The 15,025-nt window shown below is 41.7% G+C and overlaps 1 long non-coding RNA gene across 7 annotated transcripts in view; it reads left to right on the top strand.

The window, feature by feature from the left end:
* The window catches only part of LOC133060943 (uncharacterized), a 29,328-nt gene extending 17,003 nt beyond the window's left edge, over positions 1 to 12,325 (top strand). For 6 of the 7 annotated variants that reach the window (XR_009693869.1, XR_009693868.1, XR_009693867.1 and 3 more), the window contains one exon: positions 12,128 to 12,325. This is a non-coding gene — a long non-coding RNA (uncharacterized LOC133060943). Of the gene's footprint in view, positions 1 to 12,012 lie in introns of all 7 variants that reach the window. The other variant, XR_009693871.1, reaches the window with a different exon arrangement.
* The last annotated feature ends 2,700 nt before the right edge of the window (positions 12,326 to 15,025 follow it).

Raw genomic sequence — 15,025 nt, 5'->3', positions numbered from 1 at the left:
CAGACATGACGTGTCCTTTTCAGAGCATCCTCTGAGGATGGACGTGATGCTGACCTGTGTTAGGACTGGTTGTATGGTTTTGTCCTGCTGCTGTGATGTATCTCCACAGACCTACCACCTCAACACAGCACCCAGTTCTTATCTGGAGGTCAGGGGTCCAGGCCGACTGTGGCTGGTCTCCCTGCTCGGTGTCTCCCAAGGCCAATATCAAGGTGTCAGCTGGGCTGTGTTCTCATCTGGAGCTTGCAGTCGTCTTCCAGCTCATTCAGGTTGTTGGCAGAATCCAGGGTGGATTGTTTACCTGCTGATTGGCAGTAGGAATCTCTCTCAGCTCCTGAAAGTCATTCTCAGGTTCTCACCTGCAGCCCCTCCATGTACAAGGGCAGCAGGAGAATTGCCCTCCCTCACAATCCCTCTTACACTTTGCATCTCTGACTTCTAGACCCATAGTTACAAGACTCATTTGATTAGGTCAGGCAAACCCACGATCTTTTTTTAATATCAGTTGTGTCACTTAATATAGCATAGTCACAGGATTAAAATCCATGGTATCCACAACCTGGAAGATTACGAAAGGTGTGTCCCAAGACTGGGGCGGGAAAGGCAGGGAGTGAACATCTCAGAATTCTGCCTACCACATTACTGCTATTAGCCTGATTACTTGGTATAGCTGGTGTCTTCTGGTTTCTCCATTGTAACCTTACTGTCTTTCCATTTGTAATTAAAGGATACCTGGAGGGAGGTCATTTGAACTATGTAAACATTTTATTTCTCCTCAAACTTTCCTACACTAATGTTAACTCACCAGTGGAATTGTCCATTTTCTGTCATTTATTTATTTGTTTGTCTATTTCATTGCAGATTCATGGATACATGTTTTTTTGGGGGGGTTATAATCCAACACTATCATTATTTTGCAGTGCTAATTGTCCCAGCTTTGGCCATTGCAAGCTCTTTCATTTAGCGCCTGTTCTCTTTCCATGTGCCCTCACACTTTCTCAGCAGTTCTTTACTTTCTAACACTGTGAGACACTCTAGATTCACCTTGTATTTTTTCCTGCTCAAGCCCCAAAAGAAATCGTTTTTCCACAGATAACTCCAGTTTTAATCCAAGAGAACTAGAAGCACCGGGCTTCCCTGGTGGCTCAGATGGTAAAGAATCCGCCTGCACTTCAGGAGATCTGGGTCTGATCCTGGGTTGGGAAAATCCCCTGGAGAAGGGCATGGCAACCCACTCCAGTATTCTTGCCTGAAGAATCCCATGGACAGAGGAGCCTGGCGCGCTACAATCTGTGGGGTCGCAAAGAGTCAGATGTGACTGAGTGACTAACTAGAAGTACATTTTGGTTTGTACTGGCTACAAATTAGTGTCTCCACAGGTTAGGTGCAGATTAGTAAATGTGTTTAGTTTCCACTTGCTATCCTCACATGGTGCTGCAAATTTGGTGGCTTAAAACAACACAGATGTATAATCTTCCAGTCCTCAGGTCAGGCATCTGAAATGGGTTTTACTGGTTGTCGGGAAGGGCTGCATTTCCCTCTGGAGGCTCTAGGCAAGAGTCTGCTTCCTTGCCTTTTCCAGCTTCTAGAAGCTACTTGCATTCATTGACTCCTGATTCCTTCCTATGTCTTTACTTATGTATTTACTTTTGGCTGCATCTCAAAGCTTGTAGGATGTTAGCTCCCTGACCAGGGGATGAACCCCGTCCTGCAACAAGAACACAGAATCTTAACCACTGGACCAGGGAAGTCCCCTTTCCTATGACTCTTGTCCTGTCCTGCTCTTACTAGGAGCTTTCTGCTTATATTATGCCCACCCAGATAATCCAGAATAATCTCCCTATCTCAAGAGCCTTAATTCAGTCACATCTACAAAATCCCTTTTGCCATGTAAGGTAACATTCACAGGGTTGGGGGAGGATTAGAACATGGACTATTGGGGCCATTATTCTACCTACCACATGAATATATTTACACAGATGGGACCATCAGTCCACAAAAATCAGGCAAAAGGAAAACATCCCTTTAATAACAGATCCTTTTTTACTTTTTCTTCTTAGCCCCATAAGTCACTTTTTAGAAAACTGCAGTATATTTTGCACATTTGTCTAAATCCTTGGTAAAAGTAGATGTCATTAATCCTCCATTGGTAGGACATCAGTTTTGATTTGTCCTTCAGCAGCCGTGAAGAACTTCTGTTCTTCCATCTGTCTCTCCTCCTCCTCCGTTGTTTGTCACCAACAGCACAGATTTTACAGGATCGTACCCAGTTGTAAAAAGCAATGATTATAGTTTCCCACGATGCATTACTCTGCTGTCCAAGGACCTCAGTTTCTATAACATGTATGCACATTATTGGTTGGAAATTACATTGCCAGAGCTAAATGAAAAAAACTAAATGTTCTCTAAATACCCTTGCTTATAACTGCATTTACTTTTTAGTTCATTTCTAAAACCAAGGTTTCCCCATTCTTACTATTTTCAATGAGCTGTAATAAAATTTTTGATGTAAAGTATTTTGTGTAAAAAGCCATTTAACGCTGTCTGTTCTAACACTAAACTACGGATTGGCTGGATACTAAATTGCAGGAATGCTTCTAGGTATACACTTTCATTCATTCTTTTTAAAGGATGGAATAGCAATAGCACCTTACACTCATTAAGCACTTGCTCTTGTCCAGTGTTTTACACATATTAAATTATTTAGTCAAATCAGTGAGGCAGGTGTTGCTGTCATCCTAGCATATGCAACCCCCATATCAATAGGTAATAGTGGGAATTCCCTGGCGGGCCGATGGTTAGGACTCCGTGCTTTCACTGTGGAGGGTGAGGGTTAATTAACTTAATTCCTGGATGGGGAATTAAGATCCTGCAAGCAGTGTGGCGCCACCAAAAAAAAAAAAAAAAAGGGAATAGTAATAGAGATGACATAGGTGCTAAGCAGTAGAGCCAAGACTTAAATCTAGAAAACAGATTATGGAGCTTTCTCTTTTAACAAATCATTTTGTACAGTATCGCAGTGTTGTTTTTTTTAAAGAAAAAAAAAGTTGAATATAATGATTTCTCCAAATCCTGCTCTTAACCAGATCATTTTCTCCAAATTGGCATATAGCTGAAAAACTATAATGTCAAAAGATTGTGATACATACAGTGAACAGATATTTTAGAAGCAGCCTAAATGCCGCACAGACTTAGCAAATCCAAGTCCTGTTGAATGCACATATGATAATTAGAGCCCAGGACATTTCAGACTCCAGTTCATCAATGCTGCTGTTGAAATCATCCCTTTAATTTGATAGCATGAATCAGGGAGAATGTACCAATAGCTCCCAGCACAGTTATCTAGTTTACCATTGGCAGTTACTTTCCCATAATTGAGGACAGCTGCTGTCATATTAGGCATTTGCTATGATTTGAAACTTAGTGTTTCCTTAACATTCATATGTTGAAATCCTAAATCCCTAAAGTGATGGTATTAGGAGGTGGCACCTTTGGAAGGTGCTTAAGTTATGAGGCTGGAACTTTCATGAATGGGATTATTTCTGTTATAAAGGAGACCCTCCAGGGTTTCCTAGTACCTTCCAGCATGTAAGGACACAGCGAGGGATGGTGGTCTGCACCCTGGAAGAGGGTCTTCACCGGAACTCGACTGTGCTGGCTTCTGATCTTAGACTTCCAGCCTCCAGAACTGTAAGAAATAAATTCCTGTTGTTTATAAGCTACCCAGTGTGTGGCATTTTGTTATAGCAACCCAAATAGATTAAAACAGTATTATTTCTCCAGTTCTTAGAAAAATCCTGGAAGAAAACTTGGGCAAATAAATTTTGGCTGCCTCATAATAGATTCTTAATAGTATATTCTATTTACATCTAGTCAGAAAGAATGCTCTTCATGTTTACTTTTTACATTTCAGTACTTACATATTTTCATTTATAGAAACATGTAAATTTTTCTATTCCAGAACACTCAAATCCAAAATATTTTTATGTTGAAGTCCATAGATATTTCTCATACTTCGTTTTAGAAATCTGTAAGCCTAGATAAAATGGAAAGGGGGAAAATGAATTCAATTTATATCCATGTTTGTACAAGTCTTTGAAAATGGATACACTCAACAAGAAAGAACATTATTCAAGATAGTTGAAGGTTTTGGAATAAAATAGATGAAATATATGAAATGTGATTTATATAGTCTAATAAAATACACATAATCTAAAATATATTCAAAATGAATTTATATTATAATCTGAGAGTAAGTTTTGTCAACATATATATGACTATTGTTGTTTAGTCGCTAAGTCGTGTCTGACTCTTGTGCGACCCCATCGACTGTAGCCGCCAAGCTCCTCTGTCCATGGGATTTCCCAGGCAAGAATGCTAGAGTGCCTAGCCATTTCCTTCTCCAGGGTATCTTCCTAACCCAGGGACTGGACCCACGTCTCCTGCATTGTAGGAGTATTCTTTACCACTGAGCCACCCGGGAAGCCCATATATATGACTACACATGACTAATTTCTACTAGATTGCTAATCAATTGGAAGTGATTTTGATAAGTAGGCTTGTCTATCAATAATTTTGAAGAAATAGAAGATAGTTTCCTGAAGGACCAATAAAAATGTTTATGTACAAGTATGATTAATACTATGTTATCTGTAATAGAAAAATTAGGAAAGCCCTAAATATCCCATCAATGGGGAAGCAATATGGCATTGTGGTTAAGAATTGCCTGCATTCAAATCCCATCTCCGCAGTTCACTGTGTGATCATGGACACATTATCTCACCTCCAAGTAGTTTGCTTGTGCTCAGTCGCTAAGTAGTGTCTGACTTTTTGCGACCCCATGGTCCTCTGTCCCAGGCTCCTCTGCCTGTGGGGTTTCCCAGGCAAGAACACTGGAGTGGGTTGCCATTTCCTTCTCCAGGGGCTCTTCCCGACTCAAGGATCGAACCCTCATCTCCTGCATTGGCAGGCAGGTTCTTCACCCCTGAGCCACCAGGGAAGCCCCATCTGTAAAATGAAGCTAATAAAATTTACCCCACTGGTTTGTTATAGTACTTAGAATAGTTCCTAGTCCATAATATATACTCAATACATTTTATTAATCATTATTGAAGTGGAATTGGGATACATCTTGGTAGAGGCACACGAGGGAATATTACGTAACTTTTTTAAAAAAAGACAGCTGTATGCACTACTTAACTAGAAGACAGTCTGTTGCCAACTCACTTTGTCTCCCTCCCTCCAATGCCCTGCAAAAAACTTAGCTAGAGAGGAGCTGGATTTTGTGCACATATATTGAAGAACAGAGAGCAGATTTGGGGGGTCTCTGGTGGAAAATAAAATTACTTGGGTGGGGGGGCGTTATAGTAGGAGAAAGGGGAGAGGCTTCAGGGCAATGTGGCTTGTATATAGAGAAAAGACCTGCCAGCCTTTTTTTTCTTTCTAGGCAAAGAAAACTGATGTTTATTAAAATGCTCATTAGGTGACATACACTTTGCTGCCAGCTTGCTGTAAATAAATAATTCCATTCAGTCTTTGAAGTAACCCTAAGAAGTGGGTGTTACTGTTGGTTGACCACAAAATTATAGAGGTGAGATGGTTTGGCTGCCACCCCTGGAGCTTAACTATGCTATCTGAAGCTCAAAAGCTGTATTGACTTCATGACTTCAAGATACTTTTCTCAACTCAACATTCTTCACTTCAGCACCTCCAAGGAAAGCATAAGGTCTTTCATGGAGCCGACCACATTATCTGGCATCCCTTTTGTCAGAGCTGCTTCCCATTTTCCTAAAAGGGAATCTGTCCCTGCTGGTTGTGCTCCTCTGTCCACCTGACTTATTCCTACGGAGCCCACAGGCCTCCTCACAGTAAGCACTTCCTCTTGGAAGCCCTCCCTGATAGCTCTTGATAGCCTCCCAGTCAGGGCAGTCACCAAGGTGTGTTCCCTGCTGTTCCCAGGGGACCTTGTTCTGTCACAGCACTTGCACATACATGCAATCATCAGTGACTCTTCTGCCTTTGCCACTGAAGACAGGGTCAATCTCCAACACCTGTACAATCCCCACCCCCTGGTAGTTGCTCAATTAATGTACAGGAACTAGGGATGAATATGATCCCTAGTTATCACTCTCCTTGCGCTAATTTTTTTAATTGAAGTATAGTTAACTTACAAAATTATATTAGTTTCAGGTGTTCAACAAAGTGATCCAGTTATATTATATATATGTATCAGTTCAGTTCAGTTCAGTCGCTCAGTCGTGTCTAACTGTTTGTAACCCCATGAACTGCATGCAGCATGCCAGGCCTCCCTATCCATCACCAACTCCCGGGGTTTACCCAAACTCATGTCAATTGAGTCAGTGACGCCATCCGACCATCTCATCCTCTGTCGTCCCCTTCTCCTCCTGCCCTCAATCTTTCCCAGCATCAGGGTCTTTTCAAATGAGTCATTTCTTTGCATTATGTGGCCAAAGTATTGGAGTTTCAGCTTCAGCATCAGTCCTTCCAATGAACACGCAGGGCCGATCTCCTTTAGGATGGACTGGTGGGATCTCCTTGCAATCCAAGGGACTCTCAAGAGTCTTCTCCAACACCACAGTTCAAAAGCATCAATTCTTCGGCGCTCAGTTTTCTTTATAGTCCAGCTCTCACATCCATACATCAGTTCAGTTCAGTTCAGTTCAGTCGCTCAGTCGTGTCTGACTCTTTGTGACCCCAGGAATGGTAGCACGCCAGGCCTCCCTGTCCACCACCAACTCCTGGAGTCTACCCAAACCCATGCCCATCGAGTCGGTGATGCCATCCAGCCATCTCATCCTCTGTTGTCCCCTTCTCCTCCTGCCCCTAATCCCTCCCAGCACCAGGGTCTTTTCCAATGAGTTAACTCTTTGCATGAGGTGGCCAAAGCACTGGAGTTTCAGCTTCAACATCAGTCCTTCCAATGAACACCCAGGACTGATTTCCTTTCGGATGGACTGGTTGGATCTCCTTGCAGTCCAAGGGGCTCTCAAAAGTCTTCTCCAACACCATAGTTCAAAAGCATCAGTTTTTCGGTGCTCAGCTTTTTCCGTCTAGTCAAGGCTATGGTTTTTCCAGGGAAAAACTAGATGGACCTTTGTTGACAAAGTAATGTCTCTGCTTTTTAACACGCTGTCTAGGTTGGTCATAACTTTCCTTCCAAGGAGTAAGTGTCTTTTAATTTCACGGCTGCAATCACCATCTGCAGTGATTTTGGAGCCCCCCAAAATAAAGTCAGCTACTGTTTCCACTGTTTTCTCATCTATTTGCCATGAAGTGATGGGACCAGATGCCATGATCTTAGTTTTCTGAATGTTAAGCTTTAAGCCAGCTTTTTCACTCTCCTCTTTCACTGTCATCAAGAGGCTCTTTAGTTCTTCTTCACTTTCTGCCATAAGCGTGGTGTCATCTGCATATCTGAGGTTATTGATATTTCTCCTGGCAATCTTGATTCCAGCTTGTGCTTCTTCCAGCCCAGCGTTTCTCATGATGTACTCTGCATATAAGTTAAATAAGCAGGGTGACAATATACAGCCTTGACGTACTCCTTTTCCTATTTGGAACCAGTCTGTTGTTCCATGTCCAGTTCTGTTTCTTCCTGAGCTGCATACAGATTTCTCAAGAGGCAGGTCAGGTGGTCTAGTATTCCCATCTCTTTCAGAATTTTCCACAGTTTATTGTGGTCCACACAGTCAAAGGCTTTGGAATAGTCAATAAAGCAGAAATATATATTTTTCTGGAACTCTCTTGCAGTTTTGATGATCCAGTGGATGCTGGCAGTTTGATCTCTGGTTCCTCTGCCTTTCTGAAACCAGCTTGAACATCTGGAAGTTCATTATTCATGGTATTGCTGAAGCCTGGCTTGGAGAATTTTGAGCATTACTTTGCTAGCGTGTGAGATGAGTGCAATTGTGCAGTAGTTTGAGTATTCTTTGGCATTGCTTTTCTTTGGGATTGGAATGAAAACGGACCTTTTCCTGTCCTGTGGCCACTGCTGAGTTTTCCATATTTGCTGGCATATTGAGTGCAGCACTTTCATAGCATCATCTTTCAGGATTTGAAATAGCTCAACTGGAATTCCATCACCTCCACTAGTTTTGTTCATAGTGATGCTTTCTAAGGCCCACTTGACTTTGCATTCCAGGATGTCTGGCTCTAGGTGAGTGATCACACCATCGTGATTATCTGGGTCATGAAGATCTTTTTTTGTACAGTTCTTCTGTGTATTCTTGCCACCTCTTCTGTATATATTATATTATTTTCTAAAAATTCTTTTCCATTATAGTTTACTACAAGATATTGAATATAGTTCCCTGTGCTATGAGTCTTTGTTGTGTATCTGTTTTACAAATAGTAGTGTGCATCTGTTAATTCCCTACACCCAATTTATCCCTCCCTGCCCCCTCCCCTTTGGTAACCTTAAGTTTGTTTACTATGTCTATGAGTCTGTTTCTGTTTTCTAAATAATTTTATTTGTACTATTTTTTATTTATTTACTTTTGGTTGTGCTGGGTCTTCATGGCTTTGCTCAGGTTTCTCTAATTGTGGCGAGCTGGGCTACTCTTTATTGCGGTGTGTGGGCTGCTTCTTTTGGTGGCTTCTCTTGTTACAGACCTCAGGCTCTAGGCGTGCAGGCTTCAGTAGTTGCGGCACACATGCTCATTAATTGTGGCTCGTAGGCTCTAGAACTTGGGCTCAGTAGTTGTGGCACACAGGCTTAGCCACTCCAAGGCATATGAAATCTTCCCGGACCAGGGATCAAACCCATGTCTCCTGTATTAGCAGGTGGATTCTTATCCACTGTGCCACCAGGTAAGTCCTGTACTATTTTTTAGATTCCACGTATCAGTGATATCATATGATATTTGTCTTTCTCTTTTCTCTCAGAGAAAAGCCAATACTAAGGAAGTACATACTAAGTAAGTACTTTACTTAGTATGATCATTTGTAGGTCCATCCATGTGGGTGCAAATGAGCAGTCAATGCTTTTGTTGTATTACTTTGGTGGGTGGGTTCAAGGGAGTTAAGAGACCAGGGAAGAATTACGGGCTCCACAGGAAACTGGTATCTGGTATCTTTTGGTTCACTGCTGCTGCTGCTGCTGCTGCTAAGGCGCTTCAGTCGTGTCTGATTCTGTGCGACCCCATAGACGGCAGCCCACCAGGCTTCCCCGTCCCTGGGATTCTCCAGGCAAGAGCACTGGAGTGGGTTCCCATTTCCTTCTTCCGTGCATGAAAGTGAAAAGTGAAAGTGAAGTCGCTCAGTGGTGTCCAACTCCTAGCAACCCCATGGACTGCAGCCTACCAGGCTCCTTCGTCCATGGGATTTTCCAGGCAAGAGTACTTGAGTGGGGTGCCATTGCCTTCTCCTTTGGTTTACTGATACATATATGTATATATATATACACGTTCTACTGCATCTAGAACTCTAGCAGACAATATTTTCTCAACTGTTTATTATGTATAAGCATGCTGAGTCAGAGGTGAGTTAACCCTGCTCTCTGGGAGGAGATGCTCACTCACCAGGGAGAAGGAATGACTTCCTGGGCTGCAGGGCTGATTTAGGAAAATTCCTTGTCCAGAGCCCTAATCAGTGTCTTGGTGCCTAGGAAAAGTTAAGTGTTATTTCCAGGGGTGAGCAGTTGATTTGGTCCATTCAGTCTTGAGGATGATACATAATAATCCTAGTTAACATCACAGTGCAAATTTAAGAGCACAATGGGTACTTCCCAGGGGAAAAATACTGAGCAGGCACAGTCCTTGCCTAGTAGCCTCAGTTGTAAGTTATTAATGATAATAGCAGGTTGGTGTATTAGGAAGATAGAAGTTCCTAATAATTTCTTGGTAGTTTGTCTAGCAGAAAGATCTCTGCCCCCTTTTAGGGTGGTTTTTATTTCCCTTCTGAAAATCCCTTTTCTTGCAAGGGACTTAATGAATTAAACCACAAAACATGAAATGGAAGAACCAATTCCAATCAAAAAGATCTTAGTGGAATAAGATGTGGACACTCAAGATCAAACAGGTTACTTTAAAAGATCAGGTATCTCTTTTCTGGCAATCAATAGATTTGTACAGGATACCACCCTTTCCTAAAGCCACGCTCCTATAAAATAATTGTCCTAATATTCCAGTTTTGAATAAGAATTGTTCCAGTTTTACCAAAGGGCACCTTATTTTATATGTTGAGTCAAAATGGAGGAAAGGTACAGAATACATGAGATGACAATGACGAGTGTGAACCTGTAGAAAATGCACTTCATGTATGACTGGGAACAATACAAAAGCATTAGCCAAGAACATTCGTGAAAGGAGTCAGGGGCGCATCCTACCTCTTATGGAACAAAAAGGCTTGGAGAAATGGACACACGCATTTAACCAGCAAGCGAAGGGTAAGCGAGGAGAGCACAGAGGTCACGGAGTAAAGACGCAGATGGTCACTGAGGAACAACCCCAAACTCCCGAGAAAATGCTGCTGTCCCCCCCTCCTCATCCCCTCCCAGGTTGCAGATACAAAACAAGCCCCATCTCATAAAGGGGTGTAGCTGTTTAGTGCCAGCTACTAAGCAAACCATAAATTTCCACTTTATGTTTTATGGGAAGTGTAGTTTGGGGCATCTATCAGAAGGCTCTATTATGATTTAACTTTATCCATGTAACAATATAGCTCAGATAAAGTCCAGGTTCCGGGGGGAGGGGGTGGACTGGTAAATTGGGATTGACATGTATACACTACTATGTATAAAATAGGTCACTGATGAGAACCAACTATATAGCACAAGGAACTCTACTCAGTGCTCTGTGGTGACCTAAATGGAAAGGAAATCCAAAGCAGAGGGGATATATGTAAACATATAGCTGATTCTATATATGTACTTTGCTGCAGAAGCTAACACAACATTGTAAAGGAAGTTTTGGGGAAAAAAAAAAAAAAAGACCAGGTTGCCTTCAGTCTTAAAAAAAAAAAAAAGCAGAAACGGGCAAAAAAATATTTGGGCTTTATTTTTCTTGGCAGGGCAAATTGAGATTAATGAAATTTAATTATGCTTTACTGCTCCTTTTAGATTTTCAACATTATCACAGGGCTTCCCAGCAGCAAAGTAGATTGCTTCTATTCTAGAACAATGGGACAAGGTCACCCTATCCCTTGGAACATGAGGAAAATCCCGAAGTCTTCAAAGAGTTTAAAGATCTCCATAGACTCAGTTCTTGTCCTAGTTTGTCCATGATTTGCCACTTTTTTTTTTTAATTCAGAAAATAATTTATGTTAATTATAGTACATTTTATGGCAGGGAGGTTACTTACCCTGCTGAAGAATACAGTAAATCCTGAAAAGTGGAAATGGAATAGAAGATACTGAAAAACTGCACTTTGGGTTCCACTATTGTTCTCAGACTGTGATATTAAATCTGTTACCTGAGGAACATTATTCCATCTGGCCTAGTACTTAGCCAATCTATAGCAACTCAGACTGGACAATCTGTGAGGAAAGTCACCAAGGCTCATTTCCTCCTATAAATAGCCTTTTTGCCCCCAAAAGCATCTCAGTTACAGGTGCTAATGTTCTTGGGTTATATTTAAAAGCTTAAAAAATTTGAACCAAAGGAAAGGGTCTTCATTCTATCCTATATATGACAGGAGACTTATCAACTCTATCTTGGATACAAAAGCAGTTGAGTTGTGGTAAGTAATGAGAAAATAGGTATAGATTAATTGGTATGTTGTAGAAGCTTCACTTTATAATTCACTAGTCTTTTTTTCCTCCGGATCTCCTTCTTCACTACTGCAGTAGGTCTCATAGGGCCTGTCTCCCAATGTCTATCCTTGTGGTTGTTTTAATCATTTGAGCCTCCTCCTGTCAAGAGGTAGGGTGTATGCTTTCTCCCTTTGAACCTGGGTGGGTTCCACGACTGGCTTGACCAATAAAGCACAGTGAAGTGATGCTATAGTTTCTGAAGTTGTCATAAAGAGCCTTGCAGCTTCCTCCTTGGCCTCTAGGAACACTACAGTTCTTGGAACCCCGAACCACCCTGTGAGTACATCTGTCCTGGGACTGTCATGCTGAATGCTCTGGGAGATAACCCCCTCTGAACCTGTCCTTCCACCATTCCAGCCCAGGAGCCAAGCATGCAAGTGAAGATGCCATCTACGGATTGAAGGTGCTTCAGCCAGAGCTTCTCTAGCCCCCAGCTCTTCGAGTCATCCCCCAATACTCTAGTCACCCAGCTGAGGTTCAATCTCTCTGTGCCCTTTCTACATTTCAGACCCTTGGAATCTCAGGAGTATAATAAAAGATTGTTGTTTTACACCACTAAGTTTTGGGGTGGTTTGTTATATAGCAAAAGATAACTGGAACATCTTTTGGAATCTAGTTTAGTTGAAAAGATGGCTGTTGGGCTAAAGGCTGTATTTTCCAGTGTCCGCTCTTGCAGGTGAGTGTGGTAATGAGTCTTGCCTGTGGTGTGTGAGTGGAAGTGATGCAATTTCCAAGTCATGTCAATAAAATGTTAGTGCTGGTTCTCCACTTGCTCTCCCTCACTGCTTCTTGTTGACTTGAGATATAGTGATAATTGAAGCAGCTATGTAGGATCCACAGATATTCCAGAAGGCTGTCACAGACTGAATTCCCCAGGTAGCACATACTGAGCAAAACTCAATATGCAAAATACTCATTAAATAGTTCCATGGGGATCAACACCTGTAAAGAGGGGGAAGAAGGCAGAAGTGGGCAGAGGGCAAAGTGAAACTGCAATGCAGGGTCAATGACAGGCCCATAGAAGACCTGGGCACTAAAACAGCCCTTCGCATCTGTCCTCCACCAGGTCTAGATGGCCAGGCCTTTATAATCCCACAAGTCAGTTATTAGACTTGGGTCACCCTAGCCTTTGCCTGGATGTAATCATAGTGTACTATCCCCTTTTTTAAAAACATTTATTTGGCTGTGTTGACTCACACGGGCTCTTTAGTTGTGGCACATGGGCTCAGCTGCCCCATAGCACGTGGGGTCTTAGTTTCCCACCAGGGATAGAACCCACATGCCCTGTGTTGCAAGGTGGGTTCTTAACCCCTCGTCCACCAGGGAAATCCCTGTACTATTTCTACATAACAAATAATATAAAATTTAATGGTTCAAAACAAGAAGTATTTATCAGCTCACAATTTCTGGGTCAGGAATCCAGAAATGTATGGGGCTGCAATTAAACTGTTGGCTAGGGCTGGGGTCATCTCAATTGGCAGCCAAGATTCAGCTCACTTACAAACAGTGGCTGGAAGTCCTCTTCCTTACCACAGGAGATCTCTCTGTATGCTAAGCACCCTCCAACATGGCAGGTGGTGATCTGAGAGGGAGAGAATCAGAGAGAGCCCAAGACAGAAATCACAGATTAAGTTTAAAACCTAATCTCAGGACAAACATCCCTACTCATTAGAAGTGAATCAGGAAGTCTGGCCCACACTCAAGGAGAGATGACGACAAACGGGAGTGAATCCCAGGAGGCAGGGGTCACTGGGGCCATCTTAGAGGCTGCCAAGCATGCATACAATTTCCTATCCTATTTTTAGCTTTCATCAACTTAAAAGTTTTGTTTTGCCATTCTTCATTTATATAATGTTTTTAAAAAATTATAAAAGCAATATAGTCTTATTGTAAAGATCTTCAAATGTTCAAGTGATAGAAGTGCACTGTCTTTTTTTGCCATATGGCATGTGGGATCTTAGTTCCCTGACCAGGGATCAAACTTGCAACCCTTGAGTGGAAGCAGAGTCTTAACCACTGAACCGTCAGGGAAGTCCCGACAGTCCTTTTCTTTAAGCTGTTTCCTCAGACTAGTTCAACTACCCTGAGGTAGTTGCATCTAAGATGCTTTTCACACATAATAAACATGTTTACAATACATACAATAAAAATGTATGTATGTCTCTTGTAGTCCAAGTACTTATTACACCTCACACACAGCAGATACTCTGCAAATGCTAAATAAATGTTGGAGCTGAATTGAAGGCTTTGAGATGTCACTGAACCAGCAGTCAGAGGGCTGGTTCAAATCACAAAACCTCTCCCTAATTTACCCCTTATTCTCTTTGGCCTCCAATTCCATAATTATCAAACGCATGTGTAATGCTAGATTTTTTCCTATAGTCCTTTTCAGATTCGAAAATACATGTCTAAGAAGGAAATGGCTCAGAAGGTAAACAAATCCATCTGCAACGTGGGAGACCCTGGTTCAATCCCTGGGTAGGGAAGGTACTTTACAGAAGGAAATGACAACCCACTCCAATATTCTTGCCTGGAGAATCCCATGGACAGATGGTCCTGGAGGGCTGCAGTCCATGGGCTTGCAAAGTCGGACATGACTAAGCAATTAACACTTCACTTTCACTTTCTTTCAAGAAGGAAATTGTTATTCATCTTATGATCTCTTTACAAACCAATTCAAGTTAAATATTATAATCACTACTCCAAGACCATGCATTTTACCCTATTTTTCAATGCCCACATATATTTTTCATTTTATTTTAAAATATAAAGATGTCAAAGATTCTGAACATCAATCACAGTTTGAAGATCAGTTATAGGTAATTAAATCTTTAATCTTTTTGGCTTCAAAAAGTCTTTATCAAGGTTCTTTTCATGGAGAGTACTTGTTTCCAAAAGTTGGGTCAATCACAAACCTACGGTCTAGCTATAAGGTAGGATTAGCCTTACAAAATGTCCTAAAGAATTGTCATACCTATGCGTGTCATTTATTTCTGCTTGAACTCTCTCCCAGCCACACTGGGCCTTTGGTAACAGGCATTTGTAATGGTTTTGCTAGTGACATTTTAACAGCGGTCATGAATGACATTGTTAACATAAAAAAAAAAAAAAAACAAAGCAAACCTTACCTCTTATCACTGCTGTGGTTGCTAAGTTGCCTCAGTTCCTCTCTCCTTGGGAACTTGAATCATGGTGGAGTTAATTTGTTTGGGCAACAATAAAGCTGACAGTTTATATCAGCCAAAGGCTTATGCT

This window comes from Dama dama, chromosome 8 (assembly GCF_033118175.1).
Source record: "Dama dama isolate Ldn47 chromosome 8, ASM3311817v1, whole genome shotgun sequence".
In the NCBI taxonomy this organism is placed as follows: domain Eukaryota; kingdom Metazoa; phylum Chordata; class Mammalia; order Artiodactyla; family Cervidae; genus Dama; species Dama dama.
This window is presented reverse-complemented; position numbering and strand designations above follow the sequence as displayed.